The sequence below is a fragment of the Schistocerca cancellata genome, chromosome 8 (assembly GCF_023864275.1).
Source record: "Schistocerca cancellata isolate TAMUIC-IGC-003103 chromosome 8, iqSchCanc2.1, whole genome shotgun sequence".
Taxonomy (NCBI): domain Eukaryota; kingdom Metazoa; phylum Arthropoda; class Insecta; order Orthoptera; family Acrididae; genus Schistocerca; species Schistocerca cancellata.
The window spans coordinates 270,135,442-270,151,312 of NC_064633.1; positions in this window are offsets into that span (position 1 = coordinate 270,135,442).

The window sequence follows — 15,871 nt, forward strand, 5'->3', positions numbered from 1 at the left end:
GCTTATCACGCTACATGTCGCTGTTCAGCGCTGATATCTCGCGCTGCAAACGTAAACGCAGCACAGACGTAACCATCGTAGTTACGGCGTGCTTCGTAATTCTAAACATCAGCATTACGTTTCATTTGAAAGTGTGCAAACTAATAATATCTTTCGCTCGACTATGGAGAGAATCATTTTCGCGTCTATGTTTCACTCGATGAAAGTATAAAGCCGAAAATTAATGCTGTGCCACTGTAAAACTTTATTTATATAAACGAAGCAAAGCTGTATCCCAAGGTATGTTTTACTTTATGCATGTTGTTGTTGTTGTGGTCTTCAGTCCTGAGACTGGTTTGATGCTGCTCTCCATGCAACTCTATCCTGTGCAAACTTCTTCATCTCCCAGCACCTACTGCAACCTACATCCTTCTGAATCTGTTTAGCGTATTCATCTCTTGGTCTCCCTCTACGATTTTTCCCCTCCACGCTTCCCTCCCATACTAAATTTGTGATCCCTTGATGCCTCAGAACATGTCCTACTAACCGATCCCTTCTTCTAGTTAAGTTGTGCCACAAACTTCTCTTCTCCCCAATCCTACTCAATACCTCCTCATTAGTTATATGATCTACCCATCTAATCTTCAGCATTCTTCTGTAGCACCACATTTCGAAAGCTTCTATTCTCTTCTTGTCCAAACTAGTTATCGTCAATGTTTCACTTCCATACATGGCTAAGCTCCATACAAATACTTTCAGAACCGACTTCCTGACACTTAAATCAATACTCGATGTTAACAAATTCCTCTTCTTCAGAATCGCTTTCCTTGCCATTGCCAGTCTACATTTTATATCCTCTCTGCTTCGACCATCATCAGTTATTCTGCTCCCTAAATAGCAAAACTCCTTTACTACTTTAAGTGTCTCATTTCCTAATCTAATTCCCTCAGCATCACCTGACTTAATTCGACTACATTCCATTATCCTCGTTTTGCTTTTGTTGGTGTTCATCTTATACCCTCCTTTCAAGACACTGTCCATTCCGTTCAACTGCTCTTCCAAGTCCTTTGCTGTCTCTGGCAGAATTACAATGTCATCGGCGAACCTCAAAGTTTTTATTTCTTCTCCATGGATTTAAATACCTACTCCGAATTTTTCTTTTGTTTCCTTTACTGCTTGCTCAATATACAGATTGAATAACATCGGGGATAGGCTACAACCCTGTCTCACTCGCTTCCCAACTACTGCTTCCCTTTCATGCCCCTCGACTCTTATAACTGCCATCTGGTTTCTGTACAAATAGTAAATAGCCTTTCGCTCCCTTTATTTTACCCCTGCCACCTTCAGAATTTGAAAGAGACTATTCCAGTCAGCATTGTGAAAAGCTTTCTCTAAGTCTACAAATGCTAGAAACGTAGGTTTGCCTTTCCTTAATATAGCTTCTAAGATAAGTCGTAGGGTCAGTATTGCCTCACGTGTTCCAATATTTCTACGGAATCCAAACTGATCTTCCCCGAGGTCAGCTTCTACCAGCTTACGCATAAATAACTGAATATCAGAGGTTTCAGATTAACGTCGTCTTTTTTCGTTATGCAGTTGTCCTGAAACGACTGCACTCAATTGGATGTCACTAACTAGTTATCGAAGAGCGAAAGGGGAACTACAGCGTAACGTGGAATCCTGGCAACGTCTCGTTTCTGATGAATCTCCACATTATTGGGAAATGAGTGGTAGGTTAAAAGACGGAGTAAGAGAAAGTGACCTATCTAGGATTCTGTCCCACAACCATTCGTTTCCTAGACAGACGTTCTACCGCCAGACCGGCACTAGCTGCGAGATTTTTTTATGCTCTCTACTATCTAAAGGCACTGCGCTCTATCCAGTTACGGTAAATGTTCGCTAAGTGGCAGTGGCGTCGTTTTCACAAATTTAATTTGTCATAACTCAGAACATTTGTACGAAATATTTATAAATTATAAACAAAAATCTTCTTCGTGAATTAGTATATCTGTTAGCCAAAACTGTATAAAATGCTACAGTAGCTCCTGAGAATAGCCTACACATAAGACGGATGCGCGCAGCTACTTCAATTTATTTATATAGAGAACAGAAAAATGATACGACGTGCGACAACAAAGTAATGAGACTGATTTTCTTTGCAAGATGTGGCAACCCTGCAGGCTTGCTTAGGCACAATGTCTTTGACCTTGGTCTATAAGCTGCTTCTAGTCCAAGTCGCACATGGATGAAACTGCTCAGTCGTGCGTTGTACTGTGAAGTTAACACGTGGTTGTGTCTCTCCTCATGGAAATGGAACCGCATAATATTGCGCAACGGTATGCCATTTCTTTTTGCGTTAAATTGGGTGAAAACGCGACGACAACTTACGGTAAGCTTGTAACCTCCCCCTCACTTATCGACCTGTATGACAGTGAAAAATTAAACCGCGTGTACCTAATGGAAATTTGGGAAAAGCAATCGTCACCGAAGTTAATCTGTCGGTAAAGAGGGAGGAAAGGGTTACATCTAAATGAAAGGAAAAATGCCAATGAAAGTGGTGGAAATTAATTTTGAAAAGGGGTAAAGTTAATAAAGAAAGTAAATGTGCGGTCATCACGTTAACAATTAATTGGCGCTAATTAGATATTTGAGATTTGGCGGAAATTACGGTCGCCAGTCCTAAGGACAATTACTATAGTAACTGAAAAAGAAAGGTTATTACACATATAATTAGCACTAGAAGCGTGGCAACTGAAGGTTGACACGTGTAGTGTGAAAACTGAAAGTTTGTCAGAAGTAATAAATTTCGCTACACTCTGACTTAATTTAGCAAAAGAATTAATAAAACTGGAAAATCGAAAGTTAATTTAGTGACTAACGTTAATAGTGAGCTTTCTTTCTGAAGCACATCGAAATTCAGTAAGATACGGTTAGTCTTGGACTACCTCAACAATCATTTCAAAAGCTACTTGAATCTACGCAATTTAGAAATAAGAGATTTAACTTTGAACTTGAATTAAATGATTCTGAACAATTAACAATAGTAAAATTTAGTACGTACCAAGCTGAGCTGCAGTCACAGGTAAGCTAAAATACGGTAACAAAATTCGCACTCTTAATTTGTGCTTGTGTAATATAAATATTGTAGCCAGCTATGAATACCTTAACTGAACTTTGAAATTAAAGCAGTGAAATCGAATGATGCTGGGGTTTGAATTTCAACGACACTCAGGTTCATTCCGGAAAGGGAAGGGACCCTGCTTGGTAATGCAATTGGGACAATGAGCAACAAATGTTCATGCTACGTTGCTGTAATTTTGTGATTTGAACAGTTTGAAAAGCTGAGGTCTGCCATACAGTTCTAAAACTTCACGTGCTTCCAGTCTTCCTTGTTGGTTGATTGAAGGTTTGAAGCCGTCGATCGAGGAGGTGGCGACAGTCACTCATTGTCGGCCGTCGCTGTTGTAGAAGCTGGATGTTGGCGCGCCTTCTTCTCGACACGGTCACCAGGCGAAACGGGCTCTTGATGTGCGCCAGCTAATGCTTCCCGTCCGCGACACCGTGTCAGAAACTATCATAGCAAGTCGAGCGCAATTACATGCTGCCCAACCCCGAAAGCGCGGCAATTCGCGGGAGCGTCACACAACGCACCTGCTCCACTGCACTACCCCAGCCAGACTCTCCCTGCACGCGCTCCACGCGACGGAGTTAACACTACCAAAGATCCTAAACACTTTGGTTCTCCACACGACCTATCGATGTATACGTTCGATAGCATAGTTTTCCCTAGGCCAGACCCAGCGTAAAAATACAAATAATATTTACAAAACAAACCAACATAAATGCATATATATATATATATATATATATATATATATATATATATATATATATATACAAACAGTAAAACAATTACAATATATAAAGACACAGAAATGTCATACCTTCAGGTAACAAAATAAGGAAAAAAATTCATAGTGCAGCAGATGGAAATAGGAGGATATGTATTTCCGGCGTTACAAGCTTCAGAAGGCTTTTGGAGAGCAGGTTATGTCAAGACCTCAAGTTTTTCATTGGCATAAAATGTTTAGTGAAGGGAGAACGAATGTTGAAGATCGCAGTGGACGACCATCAACCTCACGGACGAATGTCAACTTGGCCAGGGTGCGTGAACTCGTACGATTTGATCGAAGATTATCCGTGAAAATGATTGCAGAAGAACTGAACATCAATCGAGAAACGGTTCGTCTAATAACTGAAGAGCTTGGTATGAGAAAGATTTGTGCAAAAATTGTCCGCAAAAATCTCAAACCACAACAGCGAGAAACGTGGAAAAATGTGGCAGCCGATCTGTTAGAGCAAACGGAAATCAATCCAGAATTGTTGAACCGTGTTATCACTGGTGATGAAAGTTGGTTTTTTCAGTACGATCCAGAGACAAAACAACAAAGTTCGTAATGGTGCTCAAAGGAATCACGCAGACCAAAAAAAAGCTCGCATGTCAAAGTCAAAAGTGTGATGCATGCTTGTGTGCTTCTTTGATTCCAAGGGAATTGTTCAAAAGAGTGTGTGCCTCCTGGACAAACAGTTAACCAATATTACTACAAAGAAATTTTAGAAAGACTTCGTAAAAGAGTTCTTCGTGACCGTGCCAATATTGCTGATAATCGGATTCTGCATCACGATAATGCGCCATCCCATACTGCTCTGTCAGTACAACAATTTTTAACCTCAAAACAAATTTCAGTACTACCACAGCCACCTTATTCACCAGACATCGCTCCGTGCGACTTTTTTCTATTTCCAGGGGTCAAAACGGCGGTTAAGGCACACCATTTTCAAACAACACAAGATGTCCAAAAAGCTGTGGCGAGGGTCTTGGAGGGTATTACAGAAGATGAGTTCCAGAAGTGTTACCATCAATGGCAGAAGCGCTGGAAAAAGTGTTGTAACCTCCCCACAAAAATTTACAAAGAAATATTATATAGAAATGGGAGCCATATGAAACCTTCCCACAAGAATGTTGACCGGACGATAATTTGAATGTTAACAAGAATACAACCTAACGTAATCTCCCAGCAGATAAATTTACTGACAATGACAATTAAACAGAAATTCGCAATCTGACTCTGCTGTATGCTCCCGCAAAAATAATGAAAAACAATTCAGTGCTAATGAAAATCAGTGACAATGAAAATTCAATTAAACCGAAATATCGGTCTTTGGCCCTGTGCAAAAATCAGAATTAAATTCTTACCTCATTGTAACTGCTAGTCAAATTTCTGCTCTTATTCTTGCGCACAGCTTGTAGGAACTGCATTGCAAATAGTAATATTCCTTTTTTTTTGTAATTTAACTGAAATTTGTTTAAGGGAAGTGGAACGAAATTTAGTTCAATAAAATTGCTTTTGAAATCATAATTATTATTGGGGCACTTGTTGGAAATTAATTACAATAAATGAACTTTAAATTATCTGATGATTACCTTAATTAACAATATACCTCATTCAGCATCTTGACCAGTGTTGCCGACAGACTACATCACACAACCGCACTGGGCTGCTACTACTGACCGACTGCTCTGCATGACGGCTACTACAGAACTGCTCTCAACGACTACTGACTGAGTACTGCTCAACTGCACTACTACTACTGTACTCCACGACGACTACCACTGAACTGCTCGCAACACTCGCGCGGTCAAGCGCAGACTAACTACGATTATAGGCTCTCTGGTCAAAGATTTTAACGTGCCTCACCATCGCTGCTATGTTACATACGCGTTTCATAACCCTCCACTGGGGGGGGCAAAAATTTGGCAGCGATGGTGAGTCATTTGGACTTGCCATCGCAAGAAATTTTTACAATTTACAGAATATTCAAATTTAGTACGACAAAGACAGGATGTGAGTACAAAACATAGTAGTAAATCAGAAAACTGTATATACAAATTATTTGACAGATAACAAAGTGCACACGCACTGAAAAAATTCTTTAGCATTTTCAGAACAAATAAATGGCAAAAAATCGTGTTGATAAGTGACATGAGTGTACTCGCACTGGAGTTGAGAACATATTAGCAATTTACGAAATGTATATACAATTAGTAACAAATGACATAAGTGCATACGTACTGAAGTATTGAACATACAGAATGAGTACAAATCATATTGAAAAATGAGAAAAGTGCACAGGCACTGAAGTTCAGTAGAAAACATATTAACACACAACATAAGTGCACATGCACTGTAGTTCAGAACATATCATTAAAATAAAATAAAAAAAATGTATATACAATATAAAAGACAAGAGTGCACATACTGTACTTGAGAACAAATCAAAAAAAATGTCTTAGGCATTTTTGCAATAAATAAACATAATGGCAAAAAAATCATATCGACAAGTGACATTAAGTGTACTCGCACTGGAGTTCAGCGAAAAAAAAAAAAAGTGTATATCCCATGAACATAAATAATGTTAGCAAAAAAATGATTTTCATTATGTGACAAGAATTAGGATAGGAAAGGGAAGGATTGCATCATGGTTGTAGCACTTTAGATTGCACACAGCTGTTCTGAAAGTCCATATCTTTCCACAGAAGTACAACACCAAGTGACACAATTTGAAGTTCTTTTCTCATCAGAATTTACCAGTGTAGCCAAGACACTGAACTGTCGTACTAATGGTCCATGTTCTCATTTTGGCAGTACACTAGGTACACCAAACAGTGGGACCATAATAACGTCTTCATCGCTCACGGTGGTGGACAGCATGTCGTGTCAACACCACGCTCTTACAAGGCACACCAACGTAGAATTAGTGCAAAACCAAAAATAGTGCTCCATGATCACTAGGATAGACAGGACAAATGGACATTGCAGAAATTCAGGGTAGTTAGCTCATGAGGTGAAGGACATTAAGTCACATAATATTGACAATTACAGTCTTCATTAGTAGTTTGGGGCATTCATAGCCCAGTGATTGAACATTTCTGTACCAAGTATGTAGTATTACAGAAAAATGTTCATTAATTGTTTTACATAGAATCAGTATCCTTCTTTTCCTAGTTACAAAGCATTATTAAATAATCGCATTCTTTTTCAGTTACAAAGTATGGCATAGTTAATTAATTACTTGTCATTCCAATATAGTATTAATTATTAGCCTTTTCCTAATTACAAAGCACTATGAAGCAATCGCATTCTTTTCCAGTTACAAAGTATGGCATCGTTAATTAATTATTTGTTATTCCAATATAGTAATAATCATTAGCCTTTTCCTAATTACAAAGCATTATTAAACAATCACATTCTTTCCCAATTATAAAGCATAGTTAATTATTTGTCATTTCAATATAGTAAGAATCATATTCTTTACCAGTTACAAAGTATCAACATTGAAAACAAGAGCTAATTAATGGCATAATTAATAACCTAATTCATTGATTGTCATTAATTATTGGCACTCAGTGGCCATCAAGTATTGAATAGAATAAAACATTGTTCATCATTCAGTATTATTCAGATCACTAAGAAGTAATAACAATCCATTGATTCACATTCAGATCATTATGAAGTCATTATTAAAAATCAGCTAATTACAGTCATAGCATTAATAATCATGGGCATTACAAGTAGTCTCATTACAATAAACAGTGGCAGTTATTAGCCAGTTACAAAGCATTATTTTATATATATATATATTTTTTGTATCATTACGAAGTCATTACTGAAGTGACATACTATTCAGAGTTGATCAGTATTATTCAGAACTTTCTCAAACTGGTATCACTATTTGGGACTGGTAATACATTTTTTTGTTTTGTGCTAGCAAAGCATTGCTTTTGGTAATTATAAGAGAAAGCAAGAAGAGAAAAAAGAAAAAAATTGGTACTGGGTTGTTACTGTAAATAAAAAATGTGTAACGTCATTCGTCATGAGTCAGCTGTAGCAAGGTTATGTAACAAGGCAGTATATGTGATCACATTTATAAATGATAAACACAAATGGGTTAAAAAAAATGCAAGTACTAGAACAGGTATAATAAGTAACAGGTTTAGTATGTATCATGAAAAGCTTCTCCTGGAAAAAATACAAAATGGATTATTGACTTGAAAGACGAAACGCACACTATGCTGAAAAGTAGTGAACTTCGAATTAACACGTAGTGAAGTGTGTATAAACATGTGTTCCATAGCTGTCCTTTCCAAAACTTTCCGTCATCCTACTATGCAATATAACACCTGCTGTCAAAACAAACTGCAACAAATACTTAAATAACTACGTAGCATAAATACATAACTTCAACATTATCCTCATCTGTAAAGAAAAACTTCATTATTCATCACTTCATTATTCATAACTTCATCATTATCATCACCTGTAAAGAAAAACTTCATTATCCATAGTAGCACACTCTTCATCATTATTCATCATCACTCATTATCATCTGCAAAAATCACTTCATTACTCATTACACAACTATTCCTTATCTCTAGCATATTTCATCACTAAAACTAAGATGTGTAGTTCTGTCCGACAGCCTGCATCAATCACCTTGTATTCTGAAAGAAAAAATTAGTTAAGACTGCTATTCTACGATGAGTATAGTATATTCTTGTTAATGCTTGTCAATCCTGATCCATTTACTCTTCCTCATAAAGTTATTGCATCTTCTATCGTTTATTCCGTAGGTGAAATTCCCATTTCCGTTTAATTTATTTCGCTTACACGTTATTTCTTTCTGAAAATGATGAGCAGAGATTAACGTCTTGCATTTAAATCATATACCCACTAAATAATGACTGTTTATGGTGACACAATTAACCATACAGCATAACATTACAGACAACGTAATATGTCAAAGACATTGACAGTGTTCAAAGCCAAAATGTACAGAGAATATCAGAATGCAGCAGCAAAAAATGTAAAAGTCACGATGTTCAGATGTCATAAGGCCAAAAAAAAATGTCAAAGTCGACTGGTGTGTGTTGTATCTTAACTATTTCACAGTGCATATAGACAAAACTGGAATACAATCGTACATAAAAAAGTGGAAAATGTGCATGGTCTGATGTGTAACTACAAGAAAAGCGACCTGCTAACCTTACCTTGCCGGGCACTTGCCAAGAAAAAATACGATAATCATCAGTAATTAGTCAGGTGAAATAATTGCATTAGTAAATGGCATCATAGCATGTTACATCATAAAGTGATTTCATTCAATAAACGGTTTAATGTTTGAGACATGGTGATTGCCTTTCGATTTTCTGGTTCTCAATGTTTCGACGTGTACAACATTGGGGTGAGGGATGCTGCGAATCCGATATGGACCTGCGTATAGAAGTTCAAATTTACTGCACTTACCTTTTAATTTGCTGGATAAATGGTGTGTACGCACTAATATCCTCTGTCCAACGTGAAAGTCGCGGCGTGTACAAACCTGTTTTTGCTGTCTTCTCCGGCGCTCTGCGGCACGTTTGATGTTGTTCAGTGCAATGTCGATTATTTCGTGGTGTCGTAAGCGACGAGATGTAGGAAAATTTATAAATTCTTTAATTTTGTTTGGTGGTTCAACGTTTTTCAGTATAACAGACGGAGATAGCATAGTGGATTCATTTGGAATGGAATTAATTACATCTTGGAATGAGAGTATGTGTGTGTCCCAATCAATATGTCTTTTGTGGCAGTATATTCTACACAGTTTACCAATTTCTTTCATTAATCGTTCACAAGGATTCGAAGAAGCATGGTACTTCGATATATAGATCGGAGAAATGTTTCTAGCTCGTAACATACGTGTCCATATTGCAGATCGAAACTGTGGTCCATTGTCGGAAATTACTTTCATCACATGCCCTACATGAAATAGAAAATGCTTTACAAATGCTTTTGAAACAGTTTTAGCAGTAGCTTTGCGTAACTGAGTGAAAGTAACAAATTTCGAAGTGAGCTCAACAGCGACAAAGATGTAGCAAAAACCTCTGTTAGTTCTCGGAATCGGACCAAAAATATCTACTGCGGCCATGTGTCTTAATTTAACAGGTACAATGGGATATAAAGGAGGAATATGTGAAGTGGTGTCTGATTTAGCTTTCTGGCAAATTTTACATGACGCTAAAACTCGTCGTATTCGTTTCTCCATGTTGTTAAAATAACAGTTCTGTCTCAGTATAAGAAAACATTTTCTTGCTCCGTAATGTGCGTAACTTAAATGAGTGTACCAGATTAATTTGTTAACCAGTTCGTCAGGAATACATAATAACCAATTGTTGCTGTCAGGGTGAGAGCGGCGAAACAAAATGTCATTGCGTACAGTGTAATGGTTTCTAATCGTAACATTATTCTTATCTTGCCAAAGCCGTTTAATTTCTTTCCACACGTTGTCTTTACTTTGCTCTTTTGCTATGTCCTGTAATGACGACGAAATAAAATTTTCAAATGCAACTTGTTGGATGTACATTATGCTGAAATTTGCTTTACAGAAGTTGGTTGCGATGTCTTGCTGATTGTTGCAAAGAGAACGGGATAATGCGTCTGCTACAACATTTTGTGTGCCGGGAATGTGAACAATTGTGAAATTAAATTCCTGCAAGTAAAGTTTCCATCTGCTTAACCTGTCGTGAGTGAATTTAGCTGAAAGTAAAAATTGTATCGCTCTGTGGTCTGTGTAAACTGTAGTGTGTCTTCCATAAAGAAAGTGCCGAAATCTCGTAAAAGCCCAAACAACACATAATGTTTCAAGTTCAGTAACGGAATAATTTCGTTCAGCAGGTGATAGAATGCGGCTTGCAAATGCGATGTTTTTAATTACTGTAGAACCATCTTCTTCAATTTCCTGAAAAATATGTACGCCTAAAGCTGTGTTGGAACTGTCGGTGGCAATGGAAAAATTTCTGGTAAGATCTGGGTGCGATAAAAGTGGAGCATTCAGCAAGGTTTCTCTCAGGTTCACAAATTCAGAATGTGCTTGCTTATCCCAAGACCAAATAGTGTTTTTACCTGTCAGTTGACATAATCTAGGTGTGTCTAAAGCGGAGTGATGAATAAATTTACGAAAAAAGTTAATTAAACCCAAAAAACTGCGTAGTTGCTTTTTTGTCGTAGGAACAGTAATGTCACGTAGAGCTTGAAGTTTTTCTGGATCAGGTGCAATGCCTTCCGTTGAAATTACGTGTCCAAGAAATTTTATAGAAGTTTTGCCAAAGTGCGATTTACTAAGGTTAACTGTAAGTCCTTGTGCATGAAATGTTTGTAACAGTTGTTCAAGAATCATATTGTGTTCCGACCAGTTAGCTTCTGCGATAAGAATGTCGTCTACATACGTCGTAATTCTGTCCTTAAGTTCTGTCGGAAGTATTGTGTTCAAACCGCGAATAAAAGCTGCAGAAGAAATAGTTAAGCCGAATGGTAATTTGCAAAATTGATAACAGTCGCCGAAACAGAGAAAAGCTGTATATTTTCTGCAATTTGGATGAAGTTGAACTTGCCAAAATCCCGATTTCAAATCTAATGTAGAATAAATAGCTGTACCATGAAATTTCTGTAAAAGTTCCTCTAGTGTCTGTGGTCGATCTGTTTCATTAATAATTATGTCGTTAATGTGACGTGAATCAAGTACGAGGCGAAGTGAGCCATCTTTTTTCTTAACAATATGCAACGGGTTTATGTACGGACTAACTGCTGGTTCTATAATTCCTTGGTCGAGCATATCCTGCAATTCTTTTTTAACTTGTTCTCTGTGAATATACGGAATAGGATAATGTTTAGCTTTAAATGTATCGTGCTGTTTGACTTGAAATTCATACATAAATCCGGACATAGTACCAGGAATGTTGTCGAAAACTGGAACTTGCTGTAATAAAATTTTGTGTAATTGCATTCGTTCGTCGTCTGTAGTTGCACTGCTCTCTTTAACCTTATCAGAAATCATCTGTATAACGTCGTAGTCAGCTTCGTCTGGAGTATTATAGTTGTGTACGTACGTATCCGTGAACAATGTGGGATTACTGTCTATGCAACGTGACACGGAAATGACCTCTGTGCGGTTAATTGTTTGTTCTTCCGCAGATAGTGAGTACTGAAATTCTAAAGCCAATTGTGCATCCTCATCCTTTAACATTAAAAAGGAATTTTGAAAATCAATAATAGCGTCGTGTTGTACCAGAAAATTATTACCTAAAATTACGTCTGTTGTCAGTAAAGGAACAATCCAAAAATTAGAGTGGAAAGTATGACCTCCAATACAAAATGATAAATGTGTCTGCAATTTAACGTCTACTCCTTTACTCGATACTGCTCCTTTCACTTTTGTTTTGCCTAAAGGTAATGTCGGATAAGTATTCTCTTTGTTGCACTCGTTAAAAGTCTCCTCATTTATTACTGATATAGGTGATCCAGAATCAATTACTGCTGAGAATTTTGATGAACCAATTTTAATTTCGATGACAGGATGTGAAATAGTTTTCTGAACAAATGGTCTTTCCTGCAAGAGAGTGTCTCTGATATCGTCAAAAGTAATTACATTTTCGTGAACAACATTTTGCGTGTCAAACGTAGTGCTTGTGTTATTGGAAGATGCGATCTGTACATTATCTAGTCAGATTCTGTCTGACGTGTTACTATTATTAGGAGGATTCTGTGGCATTTCGACGATTTGAACTGTCCTATTACTTCTTCCAGACGTATTACGCTCTGGATGGTACCTACTGTCGGGTTCATTCATGAGAATATGTTCTTGTTGATTACTTTGTTGCTGGTAAGACCGACTGTTATTATATGTACGCTGATAATTGTGTTCATCGTTTTTACGTCTGTCGTGATAGTCATTCCTATACGGTACATTGCGATAGGAATTGAAATATTGTCTTCTTTGTACGTAGTTGTTTCCTTGCTGTCGTACGTTACTATTTGTTGGATCTGTGACTATATGTGCACGCGGCGGAACATTAAAGCCTGGTTGACCTTGTGCATTACATTGTTGGTTACGTATGCTAACCGGTTGACTTTCATGCTGTTGCGGTGGAAAACTTCTATTGTTACCAAAGTGTGCTTCCTGTTGCTGAAAATTTTGACGATATTGATAATCTGAATTTTGTCTGTGATTTAAGTTCTGGTAGTTATCGTTTCTAAAGCGTCTGTTATCTTTTCTATTGAAATTACGTGTCTGATCATAATTCCTGTACTTTTGTTGACCTTGGTTGTTATACGAAAAGTTTTTGTTTACAAAAGAATAATCAGATTGCTGCACTTCTAAAAGCTGCAACAGATCCCTGAACGCCGAAATATTTTCTTTTTGATGACCCGTCAGAAGTGACACTCTTAATGACCTTGGTAATTTAGAGATGCATAATTGAATAAGTGCTGATTCACTGTACGGTTCACTTAGGTACTGGTTTTGTTGCACCATGTGTTCAAAAAATTGAGTGACACTAGGAAAGTTTGAGTTCTCATAATTTGGTAAACTAATTAATTGATCTTTAATTCCGCGTTGCGTCGTCTTCGACCAATACGCTGACAGAAATGCATTCTGGAATTCTTCTACCGAGTAACATTATCTCGCGATCGGTCTCATACGAGTTGCCGGCTCGCCTTCCAAAAAACTACAAATAAATTCAAGTTTGTGCGTTACAGGCCAAGTCGGTGGAAGAGCAAAGGTAAATTGTTGAATCCAATCTAGTGGGTGAATCTGCGTTCTATCGTTTTTAAAAACTTTAAACTTTCTCACTGACAGAAAATGTTTGTAATCGAAATTATCATCTCTGTGTGATGGAACAGGTTCAGGATCGTAAGAGTATCTATTGAACTGTGGTTGTTCGGAATCTAAGTCCCGTACTCTCTGCAGATTACCCAAATTATACGCGCTGCGTGAGTCTGACAAATGTTCATAAAGTGGTGTCTGTTGTATGTTATTATTAACTGAAATATTTTTAATCTCTGTTACCTCTTGTTGTAAACTCGACAATTTCCTACGCAACGTGTTATTAGACGAATCGATCTCATTAATTGTCTGCCGTAAATTTTGAAATTCAGGTGTTTGGTTAAATGAAATCGGTGCAGTATCGTCTGATTTATTATCATTACTACTTTCAATAGCATCAATACGACTGGCTAATTCATCATATTTTTCAGTCAGTATTTTTGCCTGATCATCGGTTTTAGAATCGGACGCATTAATCTGTTTTTGCAACTTACGCATAGTTTCGCTCAGTTTTTTAACATCAGCTTTGATGATATCGCAATCCTGTGTTAGTTCTAATTGTTCGAATCTGTCTGTTACTGTTTGAATATCTACTGTGTGTGTATCTCTTTTTGATTTAAGATTGGAAATTTCGTCACGTAATTCTGTGTTCGACTGTTTGATGGAATTAATTTCGTCGGACACTGAGGCATTATTGTTGTCTACATATGTCTTCGCTTTCGCGAACATTTTACGTTTGTCTTCTTGTCTCTGAGCCGTGATTGTTTCCATGACTTGACGTTTGACTTTATTTTGATCCTGAATAAATTTACGGAAACGCGTATCACTGTTCTGTATGTGCTGATTAAAGCGCTCGTTAATCTGAGTGTTCTGCTGTTCGAATTTCGCGTCTATCTTTGCGTCCACTGTGCGTGAAAGTTCTATCGCCATAGCTTTAAACTCGTCCCGTAATTGTGTAGCTTTTTCAGAACATTGTTTAGCGACTGTACTAATTTCCGCTCTAAGTGTTTCTGTTGCGGCAGTTTGCATTTCCCTTAATTCCTGAGCAACAGACCTAATTTCTTCGCTGCTTTTTTTTGAACAAGCCTCAATTTCCACGCGCAACTGTTCCTTAGTGTCATGACACTGCGCGACAACGGCTCTAATTTGTTCACTAAGCTGTCTGGAATTTTCACTCTGTTGTCTGAAATTCTCTTTAAATTGTTTGTTATCTTCGCTATTTTGTATCAATATCGCCATAATTTGACCCAATGTAACATTATCTACTCCATTCTCTGTACCGTTTGACGGTGTATTTGCAAGTGTCGCGTTTTGCGTGACCATTTGGTCATTCTGTAATTTACAATAAGATTTGTCAGTCGAACGTACACTGTCACTCATTATTTCGGAATTAGATAGATCCGTCCTACTTTCAGTACACTGACCATTTTCATTCGAAACATTTGTCTGTACGTTACTTGAATTTTCTAAATCGGGTGTGTTAGGCTGGGCATTGCTCATTACAATAGAGCGTTCCGCATCATCGATTGTCGTCAAATCAACAGAAGACACAATCGAGTTCGTTCGTTCATCATTAAGACAAAAGTCATCATTAGTGGTTGGAATACACTGATTGTTAGTGAACGCACGATTATCATCATTACACTGCGCGTCACAAGTCCTATCGGTAAAGTTGTTTGAGTCGGTAATTTCATTCATAATACTTCGCGATACACTATTCACAGTCTTTCGCGGCATTTTCACAATAGTCACAAATATTCACAAAACAAATAAGCACAAATGCAAAAGGGCAACAAACAAATACAACAGAGCAACGAATTGCCGTTGACCTGTACAAAGAAAGTCACAAGTTAATAAAAGCGTTGCGCCAAATCCTAATTATATCTAAGCAAATAAGAGCAGATATCTGACTGTTGTTCAAAAGACTCTCAACGAAATACGATCCTGGACTGGGTGTCGCCAAGTGTAACCTCCCCACAAAAATTTACAAAGAAATATTATATAGAAATGGGAGCCATATGAAACCTTCCCACAAGAATGTTGACCGGACGATAATTTGAATGTTAACAAGAATACAACCTAACGTAATCTCCCAGCAGATAAATTTACTGACAATGACAATTAAACAGAAATTCGCAATCTGACTCTGCTGTATGCTCCCGCAAAAATAATGAAAAACAATTCAGTGCTAATG